The sequence below is a fragment of the Triticum aestivum genome, chromosome 5B (assembly GCF_018294505.1).
Source record: "Triticum aestivum cultivar Chinese Spring chromosome 5B, IWGSC CS RefSeq v2.1, whole genome shotgun sequence".
NCBI lineage: Eukaryota > Viridiplantae > Streptophyta > Magnoliopsida > Poales > Poaceae > Triticum > Triticum aestivum.
Window position 1 is genome coordinate 694,921,282 of NC_057807.1, and position 10,539 is coordinate 694,931,820.

Below are 10,539 nucleotides of genomic sequence, written 5' to 3' on the forward strand. Positions count from 1 at the left end.
AAGCACTCACCCGCTCGCTCACGCTGCAAATTCATAACGCGACGACGGGCGGGCACCGCACCACCACGGATGAGGCCGACGGCCGGCCTACTCTATAATTGACTAGTTAATTACTAAGAACAAGTTAGCGCATGGGCAACTAGGTTAGATTCTCCAGGATTAGTCCACAGGCGAGCATAGATTATTAGTTAGCACGTAATTAAACAATCTCTGTGGGCGAGACGGGCATCAGGGGGCAGGGCGGGCTTCCTGTCGCTACCCTTGGCCTCTATCCGCAACGCATCTTCTTCTTCTTCCTCTCTTCCATGTCCTCTTCCTCTTTATTATGCAAGAACAAACGGAGGGAGACGGGGGAGAGGTAGATGATACTAGGATTCTTGCAAAATCCTTTTTCAGAGATTAATTCCCTGTAGCGGGCGCGAAGGTGAATTTCTCCTGTGCCCAAAGGTGAACCAGCGTACAGGAGCAGAGGAGGAGCAATGACCTCGCCGGCGGGGCCGAGCAGCATGGGCATGAACACGGTGACCACGGTGATGGCCTTCTCCGTCAGCGCCTTCTTCGTGCTCTTCGTCTTCACCAGGCTCTTCTGCGCGCGCATCCACCTCAGGGCCGCCGCGGCGGAGCACGCCGCTGCCGCCCAGGCCAGCGACGCCGCCTCCTTCCCTGCCATTCACGTTAGGCATCCTTCCTCTCCCCCCATAGCTTCTTGCCAGCTGATTCTTCGGCATCCCTCGTGCTGCACATTTCAAATTTACAATTGTGCGAGGTCGACTTGTTGTTGGGCAGGTGGAGCGCGGCATACGTGGGACGGAGCCGTCCGTGGTGACCACCTTCCCGACGGTCAAGTTCGCGGCCGGCGACGACTCGCAGCGGCCGCCCGCTCAGGAGGAATCGCAGTTAAGACAACTCCACTTCTCGTTTCTTTCTGACTACTATAAAAGAATAGCACATTTTCTGTTTACCAGAGGAATCACAGCACGTTACTCTGTTTCAGTTCAGATTTCAGCACATTACTCTGCTTCAGCGCAGGCGTATGTCCAAAAATAATGGTGTACTGACGCAAGTGAGTGCAGGTGCACGGTGTGCCTGGAGGAGTACGAGGCCAAGGACGTGGTGCGCGTGCTGCCCTACTGCGGCCACGCCTTCCACGCCGCCTGCATCGACACCTGGCTCAGGCAGCACCCCACCTGCCCCATCTGCCGCTCCACCACCAAGCCCCGCGCCGCCGCCGGGACAATGCCGCCCGTGTACTACGCCGTCGCCATGGCGCCGCCGCCGTTCCAGGCGCCGACATCTTCGTCAGACCAGAGCGCGCTGCATCAAGCAGACGCAGCCACGGCGGCGGCGGCGGGCGCGGAGAACATGGACGTAACGTCCACCCGTCTGGAGCTGGAGATCGTTATTTCCGACGAGTCGGCCTCCTCCGGCGCCACCTGTCCGATCGCGACCATTGCTCCACCATTCCAGGTCCCGACGTCTTCGTCAGAGCACGACGCGCTGCGGCAAGCAAACCTAGCAGCGGCGCCGCCGGCAACAGCGGCAGTGGGCACAGAAATGTCCGCCCGTTTGGAGATCGTTATTTCCGACGAGCCGGCCTCCTCCGACGCTCCCTACCAGAGCGCGACCCCTGCTCCGTCTGCCAGCGAGGAGGACCCTTGGAGGCAGAGCTCGCAGGGCAATGCGTCGGAGCATTGCGAGTGCTGACGCTCACCTACACACGAGTAGTTCAGTGAGATTTCCCTCAAAAAACAAAAGAGTTCAGTGAGATTAGATTGTGTTCAGGCTGTTGTACGGGACTACGCGATAAAAAAACTCTTGGAAATTAATGTCGCGCTAATATCTTTTTCTTCCACCTCGCCGTATATTTGCATGTAAATTTTCTTTTACAACAACCCACTTTCATGTATGGGCTATCCATTTGACAGCCGACTGATTTATTTTTTCTGAGCAACTGACATGAGCTCTTCCGTTTCATTAAGAGAATAGAACTTTATCACTACTAGCCGATTGATTTCTAATTCGCTATCTTCCAAATTTTATCACCACTAGCTAACTATGTGTGCGTTGCTACAAGATGAAACTACGCATCCTGTCCGTCGGATCTCCTGATGGAGCGATCCTGAGCACTGCTACAATGAATTGTGTGCATCGTTTTTCACTCGTGCTACCTTCCCCTCTCTCCATGACAGGCGGGGCCCAGGCGGGGTGGGCCACGGCAGTCAGCGACTGCGAATGTGTGGTCGACTGGTGCTGGTTTCTACGCGTGGGGTGCCTTGCCACCGCCTGAAATTTTAGATGCCCGCCGAGGGTACTTTCAACATTTCATATCCTTGTTGTGTCACCATATGGATGGCTCGATTCTGTCCAAGGTCAAGAGGGATCCCGATTGGGCGAGAACTTGCTAGTACATGGAGACACACAATCGAGCCATCCACATGGCGACACACAAGGACAAGGATATGAAATGTCTGCAGGTTTGATGTACACTAGCGGTTGGGGCGCGCCTCTTAAGGCGGTCTTGTGCGCCTCAATCTTGTCTATGCACATTAGGGCGGCTCGTTGCATCCTTAATCTCAGCTTGGTTATGCACATTGACTTGTTTGATTGGGTGAGTCATGTCGTCAACATCATAAGATGTTAGTAGACAAAACCGATTCACGAAGTGATTGTAATATGAATAAAAAATACAAATTTAATTGGTCATGTTTTAGTCTGTTAATCTAATATATGCAAGGGGGAGCTTGATTACATTTCGGCTGGTGCTTCACAAATCAAAAGCTTTCAAGCAAAAGAACATGATAATGATAGAAAGTTTGACCTAATTGTCTGAAAAAATATGGACAGAAGCCAGATTAGTTCATAGTACTCGTTGGGTCATGATAAAGCTTGTTCCAACATGCACTGAATAATCACCCAGGAGGCAACTTTAAGATAATTAAATAACTTGGCTTGCCAAGTTTAAATAAAATGAAGGGTTGTACTGAAGTTCTAGTGAGGAATATCTCGCATGATCACAAAGGGGCATTAGATTTAGTCAATAGAAAAATAGAAGTATCTGCTGCAACACAAACAACTCTAGATTCACTTGTTCAAACTATATTTGAACAAAAAAACTAATAATCTGGGCTGCAATATATGACCAAATAAATATAGTATCCGTCAAGATTCGAAGTACTGGTTATCACTTTGAAAAATTAAGTATTACAAAATACATAACTATATTCTAGGTTCATTATACAGATAAAAGGCAACATACAAGTCGAGCGGGAAAATAGTGGAGCCAACCTGAACAATACTGACCCTCTGAGTGAGCTCGATCCAGTCTCTCGGAAACACACTTGTGGAGTGCACATTTCCATGAAACCAGACTCACACTGTAGAAGGAAAGATGAATGAAAAAAACCGGAAGTCAAAGGCAAAAACTGCAATATTAGACATACATATATATATGAGGAGCAATAGAAGAGCAACTAAAAGTAGTAGCAGCACCAGCACACATCTTGGGCTCTCATATCTAGCAAAAATAACGGCACGAACAACACATCGATCAAAATAGCAAAAACATATCTCTTTCTTTGTATATGTGTTAGCATCACATACCTTCTTCAGAATCATACATCTTGGGCTCACATAGCCTAATATGCACCGCGTCTATACTACAAAAGTGTGATAGGTTTCTTCGTATTTCTTCCGCCGACATCGCTTTCTTATTCCTAACACAATTGTTTAGCTAAGTTTGCTAACGAATCAGGGAGAATCAACAACGAACACCGCATTTTGGAAAGGAGACGTGATTTATTCCTACCGTCCTGAACACGTCTAGAAACAGCAACCTCGTACATAATACCATTTCGCATTACAGTATCCACTTTCAAGTCGGGGTGAAACTTACTAAGATGTTGGGTCATCAGAATACCATCGAATCGACTCATGTTATGCCTGGAATGGAATAAAAACATGAGTCAAATGCATCGTAGTCCCTCAATCGAACAGTCAACTAGTTCATATCTAACCTTATGTATTCTTTTCCCGCACCTTAGCTTCAAATAATTGAATGAATGAGTGCTATTTCAGAGTTCCAGTTTAGGTATTAGCTCGCTACAGTTTAGTCTGCAGCCTCTGCTGCTGGTAGATTGACTGTTTTATATGGACTGAAAAAAAACGGAGGGTAGTGCTTGAGAATGCTACTCTATTCCTGGAATTAGCCATCCCCTTCTTTGACTATTCGACCTGCTCCTCGAAGCAAGGAAGGGAATGAAGATGGCATTGAATGCCCTTTCCGCAAGAAGGATAGGAGTTGGCTTACCGCATCTACCTTCTCATCGCGGGATAAGGGCTATACCGAAAACGATTTACTCTTTTTATGGGCGCTTTCGACTAGGCTCTCGTTAAGGAATCGGCCCAAACAAGACCGAGATTCCCGCGAGAATTGCTACGCTGCCTGCAGTGAAATTGCAAGAATCACTTTATACGCTATTTCGAAATCGAATGAATTGAGCAACTGTATTTCCCCAGGTTTCCATTGGAAAAGGGGCTTTTTTTCTCTCCTCTAATCACTCAAATTCATCCCCATAGCATCAGCTAGTCCAGCACTTCCTTTCCCAACCTCTATCTTCTTCACATAGCCGTCCCAACATCGTGGCTCAACCCGCCACCATCGCCTCCCGTCACCTGTACCTAGGGCTCCTCTGCATCTCGCCGCCCTGGCCCAGAGTCTCCATCCGCACCTCGGCGCCCCATGAAGAACATGACAACGACGCGGGCGAGGGGGTTTGCACGGCAGCGGTGGCCGTGTAGAGCGTACCCTACCACCTATAGCCAAAATTCTGCAGCTGGTTGACAGGTTTCCACAGGGACGACTATATATATGGTAATCCATCACCAGAGGTAGTAAACTGTTTCTCCTATACCTACCGCGTTGCTGTCGAAATATAAGCAGGTACTAATATGCTTTTACAGCAATATGTTTTTATATAAGCCTCAACAGTGGGCTGAAAATAGATCACCTGAACAATGACTTTGCCTCCAGGACCGTTTTACATAGAGCTGGGGTAGGACGTGCTTTCACAGTCATCTATCTAACTACAAGTTTGTTCTCAAGATCCACTGGATAAGAAAGCGGTAAGGTTCTTTCATCTCAATCTGAAACTATTTCTAACAGTTCATCTAATCTTGAATTATCTTGAGCAAAGCTGCATCTCAAGCATTTCTGCATTTGGGACCAACAATGCCAGGTTGGCCCGCTGGAAGAGCGATTTGCAAAACTTACGCAGCAGGTTGGCTGATTCAAACAGGAATTACAACGCCTATATGGCAATGAATCATGAGACAGAATTGCTCGAAAAATAAGCAGGCATGAAATTATGGAGCTTATAGTAAATGCAAAACATCGGATTATAAGAAAATAGTAATTTGTTGCTTTGAACCATAAGAGGCGTTTTTTTTCATTGCTGATAAAATCATTCTATGCTATGATCATTGTCGTACTTTGGTACTTATAAGCAACTTGTCAAAAGAAATGAATACATAACTAACTGGGGTTCCCTGCCTACAATTATCATGTGGACTTACTTAGCTACTAGAAATGAAAGGAAATAAAAATTATTGTCACGCCTTACTCAAACCAAGAAATCTTACCACATACCAAGGATACCAGCTTCCTTACTCTTAAGTCTTAACTGGAGGAACAATTGCGTTATAAACTATAAACACTGATAAGTAATCAGCTATGTGATCAGAGTAACAGTACCTTGCAGCTCCGTACTACCTACTTCTCCCTACGTCACTCACACCTCGCCCCTGGTAGCAGAGGGTCAAGAGGCCTCCCATCAGAGCCAGGTCAGTGGAAGAGTAAATTCAGAACAGTTTTTGTAATTCACAATGGTTATGTACTGCTAATCCAAACAATGGCCGGCAAAAACACCGAGTTAAATTAATATTGACCCCACAGCAACAATCAGCTGCAGTCAAACCATTGCAATAAGTTATGATCTACATATCATTGCGTATTTATGTATTTATTCATTGTTTTTGCAAGCGAGCATTGCAGTTTACAGATGACGAAATAAGAAAATTAAACTGTGAATGAAACAATATTTTGGTCCGATATGTATGAACTGCATTTGCCTATTATTCCTTTTAAGCTGATTCAATTGGACCAATATAACATTGTAGCATGTGGTAATCGAACAGATAAGCTAATCTGGTAGCTTAGGTTACTAAGATCAAGGTCACTGATTCTATCTTTCTAACTGTACTGTACTTCATCTTGGACCTCTTGGTATTATCAAGTTCATGTCATGTTTTAAATTTACAACATTCTTTCTTCTGCAGTGCTTCTGGTTGCACATTCTCACTTCATAATATATTAGCCCATAATCATATCAATAAGTTTGTGCTAGCCAATTCAGCACGGTTAATTAATTTACCTCCTTTGATATTGACACTAAGTGAAAACTCCAGCAGGAAAACTATACACAAGATTGTGATGCTGGTTTCAACTTCCTAGTGCATCAGAACCAAATCATGATGCATTGTGCATCTTATTGCTGCAAAATGATCTGCCATGGAGCTGTTCTGCTCTTGTAGGCATGTTCAGTGCTTCTGTTTTTGCACTATGGAGCCAAGCACTCATCTTTGAAGTCAGCCATAAGCAATACAGTGGGAAGAAAGCAAACCCTTTATCCCAATACGACCACGATGAAGAATCTGTTTTTATTTTATTTTTCACAAAATGAAATATCTATAATGATAATGGTGAAATTAATCATGAGCAGCATCAGTGTTCTCCAACCAACAAATGCATCATCAAGAATTCCACCCATACCACCAACATCGGCATCTAGAATACAGAAGCAACGCTTTCCTTTAGAAATACATGTTTTGCCTAAATTTCAGCTTTATTTCATCCTATGAAACCTATACATACCTTGGGACTTCAGCAAGAATTCCATCCAGTTCTTGTGCGTGCTGATCAGGGCCAGCAGCAATCCGGCGGACGCCGTCAGCGTGGAGCTACCGAGCAACCCCTTCCCGTTAGTCACGTCCCCTAGCACCATGAAGGCATCCGCCACGTCCTGCACAATGGACAGACGCTTCAGCAGCAGCTTCCCTCTCATCGTCCTCGCCGCCTCGTTCTCCTCCCCACAACCCTCCGCCAGCCGCATCTTGATTGAAGACTCCATCTTCATCACCACTTCCAGCTTGATGGTGTTGGAGCCGACGTAACCCAGCAGCTCGGCCCAGGCGCTGAGGCGCTGAAGGCGGGGGAGGAGCTGCGCCGGGAGGAGGGCAGCTTTCGCGAGCCAGACGAACTGCCCGATGATGTAGTAGACGCCCTCGCCGCCGTAGGCGAGGAGCACGAAGGGCAGAGGGAGGGGGCCGGAGTGCGCGCGGAGGGCGTTGACGTCTGGACGAACTTGCTGAGGCGGAAGGCCTTGCGTCTGAGGCCGAGGCTGGACTCGAAGGACTTGAGGCGCGCGGAGGCCTGCGGGGCAGAGGCCCTGCAGCGAGGGGCCGAGGGCGAGGCGCGTAGCGTAGTGTGAGATCTTAAGGAGCTTGTCGACGCCGTCGTGGCGGGCCAGATAGGCCTCGAGGTAGGCGAGGAAGTCGCGGGGAGGCGGGAGCGCTGCGGCGGCGGTCTTGCGAGCCTCGGATGGCGGCAGGATCCGGCCCTGCTACTCCATCTGGGGCGAGGGAAGAGGGGAGGAGCTCGTCGGTGGTGGGGAGATAGATGGTGAGGGAAGGAGAGAAGGGGTGGGGGCGCCAGCTGCGGGGGAGGGAGAGGGAGAGGAATCGAGAGATGAGGGTCGGGGGTGAGAGAACCCTCCGCTTTTTTTTCCTTCGACTGATTCTTTTTTGTCGTTAGCTAGTCCGACGTGGATGCAGGCAGTGAGCGCCCATGATGCACACGTTAATGTTTTGGACTAGTGATTGGGGCGCCACCCGGTGGCGCCTCTTGAGGCGGGTTTGTGCGCACTAATCTGGTTGTCGTATTTGTTAACGTGTCTGTCTGACAATTGGTTTAGTTTAGTGAGAAGACAGGCAGCACAGATGATAGAACAACAAAATCCCGTTACACGCAGTGCACATGCATAAAATAGATCAGGCTTAGAAGCTGACATGAGCATCTTGGTGCTCGGAAAATGAATTTATTTGGCTCCATTGCTTACAGGCAATTGTGTTAGACTGCATGTAGATTTTTACATTATTTTGCGCAGTGGTAATTACAAACAAGATTGGTTAATTCCTGCTTATTTCCAATTTATGAACAAAATCTTGGTTCAAGTTTCAATACTCAAGTTGGGAAAAGTTCCTGGTAAGAAAATCATGTGCATGCTCTACAGTTTTTCATGGTCAACTAAGATCAGCCACCGAATCATGTGTAATTCAATAGTTCAGAAGTACAACATGGCCTAGAAACGCCATAAGAATAAGATGACTTCAAGGTTTGATGCGGTAAACAAAGAGATGGCAAGCAAGTTCAACAGTTTAGTTGCAATGATCTAATTTGGAAATCAGACAAGAGACCTTCTAAATAAAATTTTATTAACCTGCTGGAAGATATATAAGTGCCCCCTGTCTGAACAAGTATATTATATCACAACAGAACCATTCTATCCATTATCCATATTCATGCAGAATTGCTCATGAACTAATACCCAACTCTTTCCATTTATTAATTGAATTCCTATAACAAGTAACAAGACAATTTAAGATCTAGAAGAACCAAAACGTTGACAGCTGCACGACTTTGCCAAGGTGAAGCATTCAACTTACCTTCTTGTTGGTAAGTAGACAATAGAGCATAAACCAGATATGTAGAAGACGAACACCCAGCCATGTCAAAGTAAAAGTTAGATATGACGACTCTACATTTGGTGTCTCCTGCAACGAAATACCAAAAAATCACCAAACATTGACGAAATTTAAGGTTGTCATACTGGAAGGACGTTTGTCATTAGCAATAAAGAGAACATAATGAATAATCCAGAATTGGTACACCAATAGAATGGCCTAGCAGCTAAGCTCCTATTTCCACAATCTTGAAAAAAAACAGTTGCTTGGTGAAAATTTTGGGAAATTATTCGGCAAGATCTTATATGTACTGACCAAAAAAACTTGAGTGTGCATAATGAAAGAAGTTTTAAGTTCATTTGATCATGAAACTCCAAAGGGACTTTTGGATACTCATAATATTATTCTGTTTTCCAAAAAAACATGAATAGTGCATAACAAAAAAAGGTTTTATAAGTTAAATTGATCATGGAAAGTCCAAAGGAACTTCCGGATGATCATAACATTATTCTGTTTCGATAAACAAGTACTACTTTTCTGCGGGTTCACAAAATTGGCTGAACAATAGGACACCGAACTGACTATTAGAGAGAGTACTGAAATAGCTAGGTGCCTTTAAAACAATCTCCCTAAAATTTCCTGATTTTGCGAAGAAGGATTTCTAAACCCTCTTCCTATAGCCTTGTTAAGAAGTCCGGAGTCAATCATTTTCCGGATGTACCAAGTCCGAAAAAATGCGGATTAAACGATGAAGTGTCTTTCCAAAGGTTTGTGATGCAGCAAAATTGGATTGGGCGTTGAGCGGCTGCATCATGTAGTTGTTATTGGTTCGTGCGTGCTTCGTCTACCTTTATAAAGTTAATGGGAACTACATAGGGCTTATAGGACCGATTTTGAATTCAACTACCTAGCCTCCAACATTTCTCAGTGAAAATCAGTAGAAACTAAGTATAGTAAGTAGTGATAAGTTTTGTTAAAAAATGCAATTGATAATAGGTTTACTTTAGCATAGCAAGGGAATTTCCTTGGTGAAATGGGCCAGTGTGTTCAGATGCAAACAATTTGTAATTGGCAGCAAAAGCAAGCTAAATGCTCAAAGAGAGGATGCCAAACTTATGGATCAATGGAATAATTGCATAGAAAGTGCATAATGGTGAAGGGGAGATGAATCTTGACATCTTTTGGTGAAGGGAATAATTGCATTGAAATCCCTACTAAAGAAACGGAGGGAGTGTATGTGAATAATTGCATTGAAATCCCTACTAAATAATCTTTTGTTGAAGCTAAATTGCATAGAAAGTGCATAATGGTGAAGGGAATAATTGCATTGAAATCCCTAAAAGGGCTTATATTTAGGAACGGAGGGAGTGTATGTGATCAATGAGGATTCTTGTTTTATTATGCAGTATATCTACGCCAACATCCCTACTAAAGAATAACATATAGGGCATTTAGTAGCAGTGCAAAAGTCTGCAAACCAACAATGAAGTGCCTAAACCATCCCCCGCCCCAACAAAAAAAAGGGTTTAGCAAGTATTTATGCTTTATCACTTCACTTCCACTTGCTGATTATAATATAGGCAACGGAATATCCAGGATCAGTTCAGCAGCAAGCACAACCGCACGAATTTGAACCCTAACCTGGGTTTCAACACTTTTGGCATGCTTATCTAAATAAATTGGCATTACATAAGACCAGAAGTATGCAGATTCATGAGAGCTAAAACTGATCCATATTTCCAT

The 10,539-nt window shown here is 45.2% G+C and overlaps 2 pseudogenes; one reads left to right on the forward strand and one right to left on the reverse strand.

Moving 5' to 3' along the window:
- The first annotated feature begins 271 nt into the window (after positions 1-271).
- LOC123114309 (RING-H2 finger protein ATL2-like) lies at positions 272-1,943 on the forward strand (annotated as a pseudogene).
- Positions 1,944-2,743: 800 nt separating this feature from the next.
- LOC123115315 (peroxisomal membrane protein 11-3-like) lies at positions 2,744-10,539 on the reverse strand (annotated as a pseudogene).